The sequence below is a fragment of the Balaenoptera physalus genome (genome assembly GCF_965194825.1).
Source record: "Balaenoptera physalus genome assembly, chromosome: 8".
NCBI lineage: Eukaryota > Metazoa > Chordata > Mammalia > Artiodactyla > Balaenopteridae > Balaenoptera > Balaenoptera physalus.
Window position 1 is genome coordinate 35,229,475 of NC_138887.1, and position 19,089 is coordinate 35,248,563.

Genomic DNA, 19,089 nt, shown 5'->3' on the forward strand with positions numbered 1-19,089 from the left:
GGTGATTATATATTTCACATGTGTTTGTATCTCTCTGTTAACCTCAATATGGTAATGTATCCAATCCTCACACCTTTCCATTTGGTCAACCATAAGTTTTTTTAATGTATCTATGATAATGTTTGTCTGTGGAAATATCTTTGTTTGTATCATTCTTTAGGTAACCCCTATATGTGATATGATAGGATATGTGTCTTTCGCTTTCTCACTTACTCCAAGTTGCGTGATTACTTCTAGACTCATCTATGGTGCTGCAAATGGCATTGTTTCATTTTTTTCACTAGCTCATATTCCATCTGTACAGGTAGCAGTTGTTCTTTGTCCACCCATCTGTCGATGGGCTTTTTGGTTACTTCCATATCTTGGCTATTGTATTAGTATGCAATGCAGATTTGCGTGGCTGTGTCCTTCCAATTCTGTCTTCTTAGTTTATAGGTCCAGGAATAGGTCTGCTGGATCATATGGTAGCTCTGTGTTTACCTTTTAAAGGCACCTCTGTTCTGTTCTCCTTAGTGGCTCTTTCCAGATAACGTCCCACTTAAAGTAGAGGGCATGTATTTCTTCCCAGCACCTTCTGGATTTATTCTTTGTAGTTTTTGCTGATGATTATTCTGAGTGGTGTGAGCTGATACCTCTTTGTGGTTGAATTTGCATGTGTCTCATAATGCGTTGAAATTGAGCTTTAAGACATGTCCTTTTTATTTTTCGAGCTGTGATTAGAGCTTATTTCTTCAAAGTGTTTTCTTAAAGTATGTGTCACCATTTGAAATATTTTGGCCATTATCTCCCTCAAGACATTTTGAGGGCAGGTTTCATTTACAGCCCTGCAGTACTTGTTCTTATGAAGTGACCATTAGCTCAGGCTTTAATCCTGCTTTTGCAGGTAACGGCCAGAGAGCGGCAGCCTTTCTACGTTTCCCATGCTGGTACTAGGGAAACAGACCTACCGGCCAGTGGTGTTCTTTGGTTATAAATTAGAGTGCAATGTTCCCGGATAAACCCACAAATGTTGATGTCTCTTTGCTTTTGTTTGTTTTTAAATTTAATTTATATTTATTATTAGAGTAATATTCCATTGTGTACGTGGACCACTACTTCTTGGTGCATTCCTCGGTTGATGGACATTTTCATTGCTTCCAAGTGCTGGCTATGGTAAATCTTGCTGGCGTACAGGTTTGCCAGCCTGTGACTTTTTGATTCTCATTTTCTCAGGTGATAGGCCAAGCAGTGGTTGTGATTGATTGACTGGTAGCTCAATGTTTCCCTTTTCAAAGCACCTACATTGTGTTTTCATTAGTGGCTCTTTACATGCCCCCCCTTACAACCGAGGGTACGCATTTCTCCACACTCCCTTCACCGTTTATTTTTTGCAGCATTATTCCTAATGGCCATTCTGACTGCTGTGAGCTGATAGGTTTTTGTAATATGGGTATGCATGTCATTAAAATTTTTAAAATTCACCATATTCCTATTCCTTTTTCTTTTCTCTTAAAAGAAAAAACCGTGAGTACAATATACCTCTTGAAATTGCCTTCTTCGAAGGTTGCCCTCTTCTGAAGTTTTTGGTCGATTTTTGACCCCAGAAATTTTCTGGAAGGCAGGTGTCATTTACAGAAATGCAAGTTGGTGAAAATTTAGTCACCTTTTGCAGTGGGTTCAAAGCTGCTGTTGTGGGAAACGGCCATAAGGAGGTAGCATTTCTCCATTCCCCAATCTGGGTACTAGGGCAGCAGAGCCTTTCTGGAAGTCATTGTCCTAGGTTGTAAATTAGAATGGAATTTGCCAGGAGAAATCCCCATAAGTTTATGTCTCATTACTTCTTCTTGGTTTTAAAATTTTTTTAATCTGGGTAAAGTTTAGAATATTGTTTGTCCTAGGTGTACACAATCTGGTTCATTTACACATTATGTATGTCTATTACTGTACAGATCCTCTTCCCATGTAAAATATTACAGTGTTCTGTCGACCTCCCTTGCTATATGTTCGGTCTTTTTGATACATGTATATACTATGTATTTGTATATGTATAGTAACACTAATCTTCATTTCTCCATTTCCCCCCTCCTTTCCTTTTCGATGAGCATAGTTTGTTTTCTAAGCCTGTGAGTGTCTTTCTCTTTGGAAATATGTTCATCTGTGTCAGTTATTAGATAATGCCATAAGTGATAATATAGGATATAGGTCTTTTGCTTTCCGACCTACTTCATGTTTTGTGATTATCTCCAGGCTCATCTATGGTGCCTCAAAGAGCAGTGCTTCAATGTTTTCCATAGCTAATATTCCATTGTGTACATGGACCACTTCTTCTGGGTGCATTCCTCTGTTGATGGACATTTTCGTTGCTTCCAAGTGTTGCCTATGGTAAATATTGCTGGAGTGCAGGATTGCCAGCCTGTGATTTTTGATTTTCATTTTCTCAGGTGATAGACCCAGCAGTGGGTATGATTGATTGACTGGTATGGTAGCTCAACGTTTACCTTTTCAAGGCACCTCAATAGTGCTTTCATTAGTGGCTCTTACCACGTCCCCCTTAGAATCGAGGGTACGCATTTCTCCACAATCACGTCAGCATTTAAGGCTTGCACCATTTTTGTTGATGGCCCTTCTGACTGGTGTGAGCTGGTAAGTTTTTGTAATTTGGGTTTACATGTATGTAAAAATTCCTACAATTCATCATTTTTCCATGCCTTTTTCTTTTCTGTTAAAAGAAAAAAGAAAAAAAGTGTGAGTATAATATACCTCTTCAAATTTTCTTTTTGGAAGGGTGCACTCTGGAATTTTTTGGTCGATTTTCGACCTCAGGATTTTTTGGAGGGACGGTGTCATTTACAGACCTGCAATTGGTGAATATTTTGTGACCTTTTGCAGTGGTATTAAAGCTGCTGTTGTGGGAAACGGCCACAAGGATGCAGCATTTCTCCATTCCCAAATCTGGGTACTAGGGCAGCAGAGCCGTTCTGGAAGTTTTTTGCCTAGGTTGTAAATTTGGATGGAATGTGCCAGGAAAACCCCCCATAAGATTTTGTCTCATTACTCCTAGTTCGTTGTTTTAATTTTTTCAATTTGGTTTATGGTTAGAATGTTTCTCGTCCAAGGTGTACACACTCTGGTTCATCTACATATTCTATATACCTATTTATGTAGAGATCCTCTTCCCTTGTAAATTATTACAGAGTGTTCCGTAAACCTTCCTTGCTATTTGGTCAGTCTTTTTGATATAAGTATATAATATGTATTTCTATACATATGGTAACGCTAATCTTCATTTATCCATTCCCCCCACCTTTCCTTTTAGATAAGCATAGTTTTTTTTAATAAGTCTGTGATTGACTTTCTCTGTGGAAATATGTTCATTTGAGTCAGTTATTAGATAACGCCTATAAGTGATATCATAGGATATAGGACTTTTGCTTTCCGACTTACCTCATGTTCTGTGATTATCTCCAAGATCATCTATGTTGCCTCAAAGAGCAGTGTTTCATTGTTTTACAATGGCTAGTATTCATTGTGTACATGGACCACTTCTTCTTTATCCTTTCATCTGTTGATGGACATTTTGGTTGCTTCACTGCCTTGTCTATTGTGAATCAGGCTGCAGTGCAGCTTTTGCAGCCCGGGTCTTCTTCATTCTGGTCTTCTCAGGTGAGAGACCCATTGGTGCGCCTGCTGGATTGAATGGTACCTCAATTTTTCCTTTTGAACGCAGCTCCTTTCTGTTCTCATTATTAGCGTTTAACCCTCTTACATCTCACCAGCAGCTACAGGGTACACAGTTCTCTAAAACCTCTTAGGCATTTATTCTTTGTAGTCTTTTTTCCAATGGTCAGCCGACTGGTGTGAGTTGAAAACTTTTTGTAGATTAGATTGCATGAGTCTAATACTTCCTGAGGCTGAGCTTTTATCCATTTTCCTTTCTTTAAAAAGAGAGTGAGTAAAACATACCTCTTCATACTATCTTCTTGCAAATTTTGCCTGTTTTGAAATTTTTATCCATTCCCTACCTCAGCACAATTTTGAGGGCAGGTGTCCTTTACAGCCCTGAGTCCTTGTGAATGGTAAGTGACCATTAGCTGTGGGTTAAAAGCTGCTCTGGCAGGAATTGGCCACAAGGCGGCAGCATTTCTCCTTTACCAAATCTGGTTACTAGGGCAACAGAGCCTTACTGGAAGTGGTGTTCTAGGTTGTAAATTAGAATGGAATGTGCGAGGAAAAAGCTCTTTAAGTTTATGTCTCATTACTTCTTGTTGGTATTTTTAACTTAATTTTAATTATTTATCACAGCAAACTTGATTACAATGTTTTGTTTGTTCTAGGTGTGCAAGATGTGGTTCTTTCACACATATACATATATCTATTCTTCTTCGGATCCTTTTCCCATGTAGGTTATGACACAATGTTGAGTAGTCTTCTCTTGGTATTGCATAGGTCTTTGGTGATTATATATTTCACATGTGTTTGTATCTCTCTGTTAACCTCAATATGGTAATGTATCCAATCCTCACACCTTTCCATTTGGTCAACCATAAGTTTTTTTAATGTATCTATGATAATGTTTGTCTGTGGAAATATCTTTGTTTGTATCATTCTTTAGGTAACCCCTATATGTGATATGATAGGATATGTGTCTTTCGCTTTCTCACTTACTCCAAGTTGCGTGATTACTTCTAGACTCATCTATGGTGCTGCAAATGGCATTGTTTCATTTTTTTCACTAGCTCATATTCCATCTGTACAGGTAGCAGTTGTTCTTTGTCCACCCATCTGTCGATGGGCTTTTTGGTTACTTCCATATCTTGGCTATTGTATTAGTATGCAATGCAGATTTGCGTGGCTGTGTCCTTCCAATTCTGTCTTCTTAGTTTATAGGTCCAGGAATAGGTCTGCTGGATCATATGGTAGCTCTGTGTTTACCTTTTAAAGGCACCTCTGTTCTGTTCTCCTTAGTGGCTCTTTCCAGATAACGTCCCACTTAAAGTAGAGGGCATGTATTTCTTCCCAGCACCTTCTGGATTTATTCTTTGTAGTTTTTGCTGATGATTATTCTGAGTGGTGTGAGCTGATACCTCTTTGTGGTTGAATTTGCATGTGTCTCATAATGCGTTGAAATTGAGCTTTAAGACATGTCCTTTTTATTTTTCGAGCTGTGATTAGAGCTTATTTCTTCAAAGTGTTTTCTTAAAGTATGTGTCACCATTTGAAATATTTTGGCCATTATCTCCCTCAAGACATTTTGAGGGCAGGTTTCATTTACAGCCCTGCAGTACTTGTTCTTATGAAGTGACCATTAGCTCAGGCTTTAATCCTGCTTTTGCAGGTAACGGCCAGAGAGCGGCAGCCTTTCTACGTTTCCCATGCTGGTACTAGGGAAACAGACCTACCGGCCAGTGGTGTTCTTTGGTTATAAATTAGAGTGCAATGTTCCCGGATAAACCCACAAATGTTGATGTCTCTTTGCTTTTGTTTGTTTTTAAATTTAATTTATATTTATTATTAGAGTAATATTCCATTGTGTACGTGGACCACTACTTCTTGGTGCATTCCTCGGTTGATGGACATTTTCATTGCTTCCAAGTGCTGGCTATGGTAAATCTTGCTGGCGTACAGGTTTGCCAGCCTGTGACTTTTTGATTCTCATTTTCTCAGGTGATAGGCCAAGCAGTGGTTGTGATTGATTGACTGGTAGCTCAATGTTTCCCTTTTCAAAGCACCTACATTGTGTTTTCATTAATGGCTCTTTACATGCCCCCCCTTACAACCGAGGGTACGCATTTCTCCACACTCCCTTCACCGTTTATTTTTTGCAGCATTATTCCTAATGGCCATTCTGACTGCTGTGAGCTGATAGGTTTTTGTAATATGGGTATGCATGTCATTAAAATTTTTAAAATTCACCATATTCCTATTCCTTTTTCTTTTCTCTTAAAAGAAAAAACCGTGAGTACAATATACCTCTTGAAATTGCCTTCTGCGAAGGTTGCCCTCTTCTGAAGTTTTTGGTCGATTTTTGACCCCAGAAATTTTCTGGAAGGCAGGTGCCATTTACAGAAATGCAAGTTGGTGAAAATTTAGTCACCTTTTGCAGTGGGTTCAAAGCTGCTGTTGTGGGAAACGGCCATAAGGAGGTAGCATTTCTCCATTCCCCAATCTGGGTACTAGGGCAGCAGAGCCTTTCTGGAAGTCATTGTCCTAGGTTGTAAATTAGAATGGAATTTGCCAGGAGAAATCCCCATAAGTTTATGTCTCATTACTTCTTCTTGGTTTTAAAATTTTTTTAATCTGGGTAAAGTTTAGAATATTGTTTGTCCTAGGTGTACACAATCTGGTTCATTTACACATTATGTATGTCTATTACTGTACAGATCCTCTTCCCATGTAAAATATTACAGTGTTCTGTCGACCTCCCTTGCTATATGTTCGGTCTTTTTGATACATGTATATACTATGTATTTGTATATGTATAGTAACACTAATCTTCATTTCTCCATTTCCCCCCTCCTTTCCTTTTCGATGAGCATAGTTTGTTTTCTAAGCCTGTGAGTGTCTTTCTCTTTGGAAATATGTTCATCTGTGTCAGTTATTAGATAATGCCATAAGTGATAATATAGGATATAGGTCTTTTGCTTTCCGACCTACTTCATGTTTTGTGATTATCTCCAGGCTCATCTATGGTGCCTCAAAGAGCAGTGCTTCAATGTTTTCCATAGCTAATATTCCATTGTGTACATGGACCACTTCTTCTGGGTGCATTCCTCTGTTGATGGACATTTTCGTTGCTTCCAAGTGTTGCCTATGGTAAATATTGCTGGAGTGCAGGATTGCCAGCCTGTGATTTTTGATTTTCATTTTCTCAGGTGATAGACCCAGCAGTGGGTATGATTGATTGACTGGTATGGTAGCTCAACGTTTACCTTTTCAAGGCACCTCAATAGTGCTTTCATTAGTGGCTCTTACCACGTCCCCCTTAGAATCGAGGGTACGCATTTCTCCACAATCACGTCAGCATTTAAGGCTTGCACCATTTTTGTTGATGGCCCTTCTGACTGGTGTGAGCTGGTAAGTTTTTGTAATTTGGGTTTACATGTATGTAAAAATTCCTACAATTCATCATTTTTCCATGCCTTTTTCTTTTCTGTTAAAAGAAAAAAGAAAAAAAGTGTGAGTATAATATACCTCTTCAAATTTTCTTTTTGGAAGGGTGCACTCTGGAATTTTTTGGTCGATTTTCGACCTCAGGATTTTTTGGAGGGACGGTGTCATTTACAGACCTGCAATTGGTGAATATTTTGTGACCTTTTGCAGTGGTATTAAAGCTGCTGTTGTGGGAAACGGCCACAAGGATGCAGCATTTCTCCATTCCCAAATCTGGGTACTAGGGCAGCAGAGCCGTTCTGGAAGTTTTTTGCCTAGGTTGTAAATTTGGATGGAATGTGCCAGGAAAACCCCCCATAAGATTTTGTCTCATTACTCCTAGTTCGTTGTTTTAATTTTTTCAATTTGGTTTATGGTTAGAATGTTTCTCGTCCAAGGTGTACACACTCTGGTTCATCTACATATTCTATATACCTATTTATGTAGAGATCCTCTTCCCTTGTAAATTATTACAGAGTGTTCCGTAAACCTTCCTTGCTATTTGGTCAGTCTTTTTGATATAAGTATATAATATGTATTTCTATACATATGGTAACGCTAATCTTCATTTATCCATTCCCCCCACCTTTCCTTTTAGATAAGCATAGTTTTTTTTAATAAGTCTGTGATTGACTTTCTCTGTGGAAATATGTTCATTTGAGTCAGTTATTAGATAACGCCTATAAGTGATATCATAGGATATAGGACTTTTGCTTTCCGACTTACCTCATGTTCTGTGATTATCTCCAAGATCATCTATGTTGCCTCAAAGAGCAGTGTTTCATTGTTTTACAATGGCTAGTATTCATTGTGTACATGGACCACTTCTTCTTTATCCTTTCATCTGTTGATGGACATTTTGGTTGCTTCACTGCCTTGTCTATTGTGAATCAGGCTGCAGTGCAGCTTTTGCAGCCCGGGTCTTCTTCATTCTGGTCTTCTCAGGTGAGAGACCCATTGGTGCGCCTGCTGGATTGAATGGTACCTCAATTTTTCCTTTTGAACGCAGCTCCTTTCTGTTCTCATTATTAGCGTTTAACCCTCTTACATCTCACCAGCAGCTACAGGGTACACAGTTCTCTAAAACCTCTTAGGCATTTATTCTTTGTAGTCTTTTTTCCAATGGTCAGCCGACTGGTGTGAGTTGAAAACTTTTTGTAGATTAGATTGCATGAGTCTAATACTTCCTGAGGCTGAGCTTTTATCCATTTTCCTTTCTTTAAAAAGAGAGTGAGTAAAACATACCTCTTCATACTATCTTCTTGCAAATTTTGCCTGTTTTGAAATTTTTATCCATTCCCTACCTCAGCACAATTTTGAGGGCAGGTGTCCTTTACAGCCCTGAGTCCTTGTGAATGGTAAGTGACCATTAGCTGTGGGTTAAAAGCTGCTCTGGCAGGAATTGGCCACAAGGCGGCAGCATTTCTCCTTTACCAAATCTGGTTACTAGGGCAACAGAGCCTTACTGGAAGTGGTGTTCTAGGTTGTAAATTAGAATGGAATGTGCGAGGAAAAAGCTCTTTAAGTTTATGTCTCATTACTTCTTGTTGGTATTTTTAACTTAATTTTAATTATTTATCACAGCAAACTTGATTACAATGTTTTGTTTGTTCTAGGTGTGCAAGATGTGGTTCTTTCACACATATACATATATCTATTCTTCTTCGGATCCTTTTCCCATGTAGGTTATGACACAATGTTGAGTAGTCTTCTCTTGGTATTGCATAGGTCTTTGGTGATTATATATTTCACATGTGTTTGTATCTCTCTGTTAACCTCAATATGGTAATGTATCCAATCCTCACACCTTTCCATTTGGTCAACCATAAGTTTTTTTAATGTATCTATGATAATGTTTGTCTGTGGAAATATCTTTGTTTGTATCATTCTTTAGGTAACCCCTATATGTGATATGATAGGATATGTGTCTTTCGCTTTCTCACTTACTCCAAGTTGCGTGATTACTTCTAGACTCATCTATGGTGCTGCAAATGGCATTGTTTCATTTTTTTCACTAGCTCATATTCCATCTGTACAGGTAGCAGTTGTTCTTTGTCCACCCATCTGTCGATGGGCTTTTTGGTTACTTCCATATCTTGGCTATTGTATTAGTATGCAATGCAGATTTGCGTGGCTGTGTCCTTCCAATTCTGTCTTCTTAGTTTATAGGTCCAGGAATAGGTCTGCTGGATCATATGGTAGCTCTGTGTTTACCTTTTAAAGGCACCTCTGTTCTGTTCTACTTAGTGGCTCTTTCCAGATAACGTCCCACTTAAAGTAGAGGGCATGTATTTCTTCCCAGCACCTTCTGGATTTATTCTTTGTAGTTTTTGCTGATGATTATTCTGAGTGGTGTGAGCTGATACCTCTTTGTGGTTGAATTTGCATGTGTCTCATAATGCGTTGAAATTGAGCTTTAAGACATGTCCTTTTTATTTTTCGAGCTGTGATTAGAGCTTATTTCTTCAAAGTGTTTTCTTAAAGTATGTGTCACCATTTGAAATATTTTGGCCATTATCTCCCTCAAGACATTTTGAGGGCAGGTTTCATTTACAGCCCTGCAGTACTTGTTCTTATGAAGTGACCATTAGCTCAGGCTTTAATCCTGCTTTTGCAGGTAACGGCCAGAGAGCGGCAGCCTTTCTACGTTTCCCATGCTGGTACTAGGGAAACAGACCTACCGGCCAGTGGTGTTCTTTGGTTATAAATTAGAGTGCAATGTTCCCGGATAAACCCACAAATGTTGATGTCTCTTTGCTTTTGTTTGTTTTTAAATTTAATTTATATTTATTATTAGAGTAATATTCCATTGTGTACGTGGACCACTACTTCTTGGTGCATTCCTCGGTTGATGGACATTTTCATTGCTTCCAAGTGCTGGCTATGGTAAATCTTGCTGGCGTACAGGTTTGCCAGCCTGTGACTTTTTGATTCTCATTTTCTCAGGTGATAGGCCAAGCAGTGGTTGTGATTGATTGACTGGTAGCTCAATGTTTCCCTTTTCAAAGCACCTACATTGTGTTTTCATTAATGGCTCTTTACATGCCCCCCCTTACAACCGAGGGTACGCATTTCTCCACACTCCCTTCACCGTTTATTTTTTTCAGCATTATTCCTAATGGCCATTCTGACTGCTGTGAGCTGATAGGTTTTTGTAATATGGGTATGCATGTCATTAAAATTTTTAAAATTCACCATATTCCTATTCCTTTTTCTTTTCTCTTAAAAGAAAAAACTTTGAGTACAATATAGCTCTTGAAATTGCCTTCTTCGAAGGTTGCCCTCTTCTGAAGTTTTTGGTCGATTTTTGACCCCAGAAATTTTCTGGAAGGCAGGTGCCATTTACAGAAATGCAAGTTGGTGAAAATTTAGTCACCTTTTGCAGTGGGTTCAAAGCTGCTGTTGTGGGAAACGGCCATAAGGAGGTAGCATTTCTCCATTCCCCAATCTGGGTACTAGGGCAGCAGAGCCTTTCTGGAAGTCATTGTCCTAGGTTGTAAATTAGAATGGAATTTGCCAGGAGAAATCCCCATAAGTTTATGTCTCATTACTTCTTCTTGGTTTTAAAATTTTTTTAATCTGGGTAAAGTTTAGAATATTGTTTGTCCTAGGTGTACACAATCTGGTTCATTTACACATTATGTATGTCTATTACTGTACAGATCCTCTTCCCATGTAAAATATTACAGTGTTCTGTCGACCTCCCTTGCTATATGTTCGGTCTTTTTGATACATGTATATACTATGTATTTGTATATGTATAGTAACACTAATCTTCATTTCTCAATTTCCCCCCTCCTTTCCTTTTCGATGAGCATAGTTTGTTTTCTAAGCCTGTGAGTGTCTTTCTCTTTGGAAATATGTTCATCTGTGTCAGTTATTACATAATGCCATAAGTGATAATATAGGATATAGGTCTTTTGCTTTCCGACCTACTTCATGTTTTGTGATTATCTCCAGGCTCATCTATGGTGCCTCAAAGAGCAGTGCTTCAATGTTTTCCATAGCTAATATTCCATTGTGTACATGGACCACTTCTTCTGGGTGCATTCCTCTGTTGATGGACATTTTCGTTGCTTCCAAGTGTTGCCTATGGTAAATATTGCTGGAGTGCAGGATTGCCAGCCTGTGATTTTTGATTTTCATTTTCTCAGGTGATAGACCCAGCAGTGGGTATGATTGATTGACTGGTATGGTAGCTCAACGTTTACCTTTTCAAGGCACCTCAATAGTGCTTTCATTAGTGGCTCTTACCACGTCCCCCTTAGAATCGAGGGTACGCATTTCTCCACAATCACGTCAGCATTTAAGGCTTGCACCATTTTTGTTGATGGCCCTTCTGACTGGTGTGAGCTGGTAAGTTTTTGTAATTTGGGTTTACATGTATGTAAAAATTCCTACAATTCATCATTTTTCCATGCCTTTTTCTTTTCTGTTAAAAGAAAAAAGAAAAAAAGTGTGAGTATAATATACCTCTTCAAATTTTCTTTTTGGAAGGGTGCACTCTGGAATTTTTTGGTCGATTTTCGACCTCAGGATTTTTTGGAGGGACGGTGTCATTTACAGACCTGCAATTGGTGAATATTTTGTGACCTTTTGCAGTGGTATTAAAGCTGCTGTTGTGGGAAACGGCCACAAGGATGCAGCATTTCTCCATTCCCAAATCTGGGTACTAGGGCAGCAGAGCCGTTCTGGAAGTTTTTTGCCTAGGTTGTAAATTTGGATGGAATGTGCCAGGAAAACCCCCCATAAGATTTTGTCTCATTACTCCTAGTTCGTTGTTTTAATTTTTTCAATTTGGTTTATGGTTAGAATGTTTCTCGTCCAAGGTGTACACACTCTGGTTCATCTACATATTCTATATACCTATTTATGTAGAGATCCTCTTCCCTTGTAAATTATTACAGAGTGTTCCGTAAACCTTCCTTGCTATTTGGTCAGTCTTTTTGATATAAGTATATAATATGTATTTCTATACATATGGTAACGCTAATCTTCATTTATCCATTCCCCCCACCTTTCCTTTTAGATAAGCATAGTTTTTTTTAATAAGTCTGTGATTGACTTTCTCTGTGGAAATATGTTCATTTGAGTCAGTTATTAGATAACGCCTATAAGTGATATCATAGGATATAGGACTTTTGCTTTCCGACTTACCTCATGTTCTGTGATTATCTCCAAGATCATCTATGTTGCCTCAAAGAGCAGTGTTTCATTGTTTTACAATGGCTAGTATTCATTGTGTACATGGACCACTTCTTCTTTATCCTTTCATCTGTTGATGGACATTTTGGTTGCTTCACTGCCTTGTCTATTGTGAATCAGGCTGCAGTGCAGCTTTTGCAGCCCGGGTCTTCTTCATTCTGGTCTTCTCAGGTGAGAGACCCATTGGTGCGCCTGCTGGATTGAATGGTACCTCAATTTTTCCTTTTGAACGCAGCTCCTTTCTGTTCTCATTATTAGCGTTTAACCCTCTTACATCTCACCAGCAGCTACAGGGTACACAGTTCTCTAAAACCTCTTAGGCATTTATTCTTTGTAGTCTTTTTTCCAATGGTCAGCCGACTGGTGTGAGTTGAAAACTTTTTGTAGATTAGATTGCATGAGTCTAATACTTCCTGAGGCTGAGCTTTTATCCATTTTCCTTTCTTTAAAAAGAGAGTGAGTAAAACATACCTCTTCATACTATCTTCTTGCAAATTTTGCCTGTTTTGAAATTTTTATCCATTCCCTACCTCAGCACAATTTTGAGGGCAGGTGTCCTTTACAGCCCTGAGTCCTTGTGAATGGTAAGTGACCATTAGCTGTGGGTTAAAAGCTGCTCTGGCAGGAATTGGCCACAAGGCGGCAGCATTTCTCCTTTACCAAATCTGGTTACTAGGGCAACAGAGCCTTACTGGAAGTGGTGTTCTAGGTTGTAAATTAGAATGGAATGTGCGAGGAAAAAGCTCTTTAAGTTTATGTCTCATTACTTCTTGTTGGTATTTTTAACTTAATTTTAATTATTTATCACAGCAAACTTGATTACAATGTTTTGTTTGTTCTAGGTGTGCAAGATGTGGTTCTTTCACACATATACATATATCTATTCTTCTTCGGATCCTTTTCCCATGTAGGTTATGACACAATGTTGAGTAGTCTTCTCTTGGTATTGCATAGGTCTTTGGTGATTATATATTTCACATGTGTTTGTATCTCTCTGTTAACCTCAATATGGTAATGTATCCAATCCTCACACCTTTCCATTTGGTCAACCATAAGTTTTTTTAATGTATCTATGATAATGTTTGTCTGTGGAAATATCTTTGTTTGTATCATTCTTTAGGTAACCCCTATATGTGATATGATAGGATATGTGTCTTTCGCTTTCTCACTTACTCCAAGTTGCGTGATTACTTCTAGACTCATCTATGGTGCTGCAAATGGCATTGTTTCATTTTTTTCACTAGCTCATATTCCATCTGTACAGGTAGCAGTTGTTTTTTGTCCACCCATCTGTCGATGGGCTTTTTGGTTACTTCCATATCTTGGCTATTGTATTAGTATGCAATGCAGATTTGCGTGGCTGTGTCCTTCCAATTCTGTCTTCTTAGTTTATAGGTCCAGGAATAGGTCTGCTGGATCATATGGTAGCTCTGTGTTTACCTTTTAAAGGCACCTCTGTTCTGTTCTCCTTAGTGGCTCTTTCCAGATAACGTCCCACTTAAAGTAGAGGGCATGTATTTCTTCCCAGCACCTTCTGGATTTATTCTTTGTAGTTTTTGCTGATGATTATTCTGAGTGGTGTGAGCTGATACCTCTTTGTGGTTGAATTTGCATGTGTCTCATAATGCGTTGAAATTGAGCTTTAAGACATGTCCTTTTTATTTTTCGAGCTGTGATTAGAGCTTATTTCTTCAAAGTGTTTTCTTAAAGTATGTGTCACCATTTGAAATATTTTGGCCATTATCTCCCTCAAGACATTTTGAGGGCAGGTTTCATTTACAGCCCTGCAGTACTTGTTCTTATGAAGTGACCATTAGCTCAGGCTTTAATCCTGCTTTTGCAGGTAACGGCCAGAGAGCGGCAGCCTTTCTACGTTTCCCATGCTGGTACTAGGGAAACAGACCTACCGGCCAGTGGTGTTCTTTGGTTATAAATTAGAGTGCAATGTTCCCGGATAAACCCACAAATGTTGATGTCTCTTTGCTTTTGTTTGTTTTTAAATTTAATTTATATTTATTATTAGAGTAATATTCCATTGTGTACGTGGACCACTACTTCTTGGTGCATTCCTCGGTTGATGGACATTTTCATTGCTTCCAAGTGCTGGCTATGGTAAATCTTGCTGGCGTACAGGTTTGCCAGCCTGTGACTTTTTGATTCTCATTTTCTCAGGTGATAGGCCAAGCAGTGGTTGTGATTGATTGACTGGTAGCTCAATGTTTCCCTTTTCAAAGCACCTACATTGTGTTTTCATTAGTGGCTCTTTACATGCCCCCCCTTACAACCGAGGGTACGCATTTCTCCACACTCCCTTCACCGTTTATTTTTTGCAGCATTATTCCTAATGGCCATTCTGACTGCTGTGAGCTGATAGGTTTTTGTAATATGGGTATGCATGTCATTAAAATTTTTAAAATTCACCATATTCCTATTCCTTTTTCTTTTCTCTTAAAAGAAAAAACTTTGAGTACAATATAGCTCTTGAAATTGCCTTCTTCGAAGGTTGCCCTCTTCTGAAGTTTTTGGTCGATTTTTGACCCCAGAAATTTTCTGGAAGGCAGGTGCCATTTACAGAAATGCAAGTTGGTGAAAATTTAGTCACCTTTTGCAGTGGGTTCAAATCTGCTGTTGTGGGAAACGGCCATAAGGAGGTAGCATTTCTCCATTCCCCAATCTGGGTACTAGGGCAGCAGAGCCTTTCTGGAAGTCATTGTCCTAGGTTGTAAATTAGAATGGAATTTGCCAGGAGAAATCCCCATAAGTTTATGTCTTATTACTTCTTCTTGGTTTTAAAATTTTTTTAATCTGGGTAAAGTTTAGAATATTGTTTGTCCTAGGTGTACACAATCTGGTTCATTTACACATTATGTATGTCTATTACTGTACAGATCCTCTTCCCATGTAAAATATTACAGTGTTCTGTCGACCTCCCTTGCTATATGTTCGGTCTTTTTGATACATGTATATACTATGTATTTGTATATGTATAGTAACACTAATCTTCATTTCTCAATTTCCCCCCTCCTTTCCTTTTCGATGAGCATAGTTTGTTTTCTAAGCCTGTGAGTGTCTTTCTCTTTGGAAATATGTTCATCTGTGTCAGTTATTACATAATGCCATAAGTGATAATATAGGATATAGGTCTTTTGCTTTCCGACCTACTTCATGTTTTGTGATTATCTCCAGGCTCATCTATGGTGCCTCAAAGAGCAGTGCTTCAATGTTTTCCATAGCTAATATTCCATTGTGTACATGGACCACTTCTTCTGGGTGCATTCCTCTGTTGATGGACATTTTCGTTGCTTCCAAGTGTTGCCTATGGTAAATATTGCTGGAGTGCAGGATTGCCAGCCTGTGATTTTTGATTTTCATTTTCTCAGGTGATAGACCCAGCAGTGGGTATGATTGATTGACTGGTATGGTAGCTCAACGTTTACCTTTTCAAGGCACCTCAATAGTGCTTTCATTAGTGGCTCTTACCACGTCCCCCTTAGAATCGAGGGTACGCATTTCTCCACAATCACGTCAGCATTTAAGGCTTGCACCATTTTTGTTGATGGCCCTTCTGACTGGTGTGAGCTGGTAAGTTTTTGTAATTTGGGTTTACATGTATGTAAAAATTCCTACAATTCATCATTTTTCCATGCCTTTTTCTTTTCTGTTAAAAGAAAAAAGAAAAAAAGTGTGAGTATAATATACCTCTTCAAATTTTCTTTTTGGAAGGGTGCACTCTGGAATTTTTTGGTCGATTTTCGACCTCAGGATTTTTTGGAGGGACGGTGTCATTTACAGACCTGCAATTGGTGAATATTCTGTGACCTTTTGCAGTGGTATTAAAGCTGCTGTTGTGGGAAACGGCCACAAGGATGCAGCATTTCTCCATTCCCAAATCTGGGTACTAGGGCAGCAGAGCCGTTCTGGAAGTTTTTTGCCTAGGTTGTAAATTTGGATGGAATGTGCCAGGAAAACCCCCCATAAGATTTTGTCTCATTACTCCTAGTTCGTTGTTTTAATTTTTTCAATTTGGTTTATGGTTAGAATGTTTCTCGTCCAAGGTGTACACACTCTGGTTCATCTACATATTCTATATACCTATTTATGTAGAGATCCTCTTCCCTTGTAAATTATTACAGAGTGTTCCGTAAACCTTCCTTGCTATTTGGTCAGTCTTTTTGATATAAGTATATAATATGTATTTCTATACATATGGTAACGCTAATCTTCATTTATCCATTCCCCCCACCTTTCCTTTTAGATAAGCATAGTTTTTTTTAATAAGTCTGTGATTGACTTTCTCTGTGGAAATATGTTCATTTGAGTCAGTTATTAGATAACGCCTATAAGTGATATCATAGGATATAGGACTTTTGCTTTCCGACTTACCTCATGTTCTGTGATTATCTCCAAGATCATCTATGTTGCCTCAAAGAGCAGTGTTTCATTGTTTTACAATGGCTAGTATTCATTGTGTACATGGACCACTTCTTCTTTATCCTTTCATCTGTTGATGGACATTTTGGTTGCTTCACTGCCTTGTCTATTGTGAATCAGGCTGCAGTGCAGCTTTTGCAGCCCGGGTCTTCTTCATTCTGGTCTTCTCAGGTGAGAGACCCATTGGTGCGCCTGCTGGATTGAATGGTACCTCAATTTTTCCTTTTGAACGCAGCTCCTTTCTGTTCTCATTATTAGCGTTTAACCCTCTTACATCTCACCAGCAGCTACAGGGTACACAGTTCTCTAAAACCTCTTAGGCATTTATTCTTTGTAGTCTTTTTTCCAATGGTCAGCCGACTGGTGTGAGTTGAAAACTTTTTGTAGATTAGATTGCATGAGTCTAATACTTCCTGAGGCTGAGCTTTTATCCATTTTCCTTTCTTTAAAAAGAGAGTGAGTAAAACATACCTCTTCATACTATCTTCTTGCAAATTTTGCCTGTTTTGAAATTTTTATCCATTCCCTACCTCAGCACAATTTTGAGGGCAGGTGTCCTTTACAGCCCTGAGTCCTTGTGAATGGTAAGTGACCATTAGCTGTGGGTTAAAAGCTGCTCTGGCAGGAATTGGCCACAAGGCGGCAGCATTTCTCCTTTACCAAATCTGGTTACTAGGGCAACAGAGCCTTACTGGAAGTGGTGTTCTAGGTTGTAAATTAGAATGGAATGTGCGAGGAAAAAGCTCTTTAAGTTTATGTCTCATTACTTCTTGTTGGTATTTTTAACTTAATTTTAATTATTTATCACAGCAAACTTGATTACAATGTTTTGTTTGTTCTAGGTGTGCAAGATGTGGTTCTTTCACACATATACATATATCTATTCTTCTTCGGATCCTTTTCCCATGTAGGTTATGACACAATGTTGAGTAGTCTTCTCTTGGTATTGCATAGGTCTTTGGTGATTATATATTTCACATGTGTTTGTATCTCTCTGTTAACCTCAATATGGTAATGTATCCAATCCTCACACCTTTCCATTTGGTCAACCATAAGTTTTTTTAATGTATCTATGATAATGTTTGTCTGTGGAAATATCTTTGTTTGTATCATTCTTTAGGTAACCCCTATATGTGATATGATAGGATATGTGTCTTTCGCTTTCTCACTTACTCCAAGTTGCGTGATTACTTCTAGACTCATCTATGGTGCTGCAAATGGCATTGTTTCATTTTTTTCACTAGCTCATATTCCATCTGTACAGGTAGCAGTTGTTCTTTGTCCACCCATCTGTCGATGGGCTTTTTGGTTACTTCCATATCTTGGCTATTGTATTAGTATGCAATGCAGATTTGCGTGGCTGTGTCCTTCCAATTCTGTCTTCTTAGTTTATAGGTCCAGGAATAGGTCTGCTGGATCATATGGTAGCTCTGTGTTTACCTTTTAAAGGCACCTCTGTTCTGTTCTCCTTAGTGGCTCTTTCCAGATAACGTCCCACTTAAAGTAGAGGGCATGTATTTCTTCCCAGCACCTTCTGGATTTATTCTTTGTAGTTTTTGCTGATGATTATTCTGAGTGGTGTGAGCTGATACCTCTTTGTGGTTGAATTTGCATGTGTCTCATAATGCGTTGAAATTGAGCTTTAAGACATGTCCTTTTTATTTTTCGAGCTGTGATTAGAGCTTATTTCTTCAAAGTGTTTTCTTAAAGTATGTGTCACCATTTGAAATATTTTGGCCATTATCTCCCTCAAGACATTTTGAGGGCAGGTTTCATTTACAGCCCTGCAGTACTTGTTCTTATGAAGTGACCATTAGCTCAGGCTTTAATCCTGCTTTTGCAGGTAACGGCCAGAGAGCGGCAGCCTTTCTACGTTTCCCATGCTGGTACTAGGGAAACAGACCTACCGGCCAGTGGTGTTCTTTGGTTATAAATTAGAGTGCAATGTTCCCGGATAAACCCACAAATGTTGATGTCTCTTTGCTTTTGTTTGTTTTTAAATTTAATTTATATTTATTATTAGAGTAATATTCCATTGTGTACGTGGACCACTACTTCTTGGTGCATTCCTCGGTTGATGGACATTTTCATTGCTTCCAAGTGCTGGCTATGGTAAATCTTGCTGGCGTACAGGTTTGCCAGCCTGTGACTTTTTGATTCTCATTTTCTCAGGTGATAGGCCAAGCAGTGGTTGTGATTGATTGACTGGTAGCTCAATGTTTCCCTTTTCAAAGCACCTACATTGTGTTTTCATTAGTGGCTCTTTACATGCCCCCCCTTACAACCGAGGGTACGCATTTCTCCACACTCCCTTCACCGTTTATT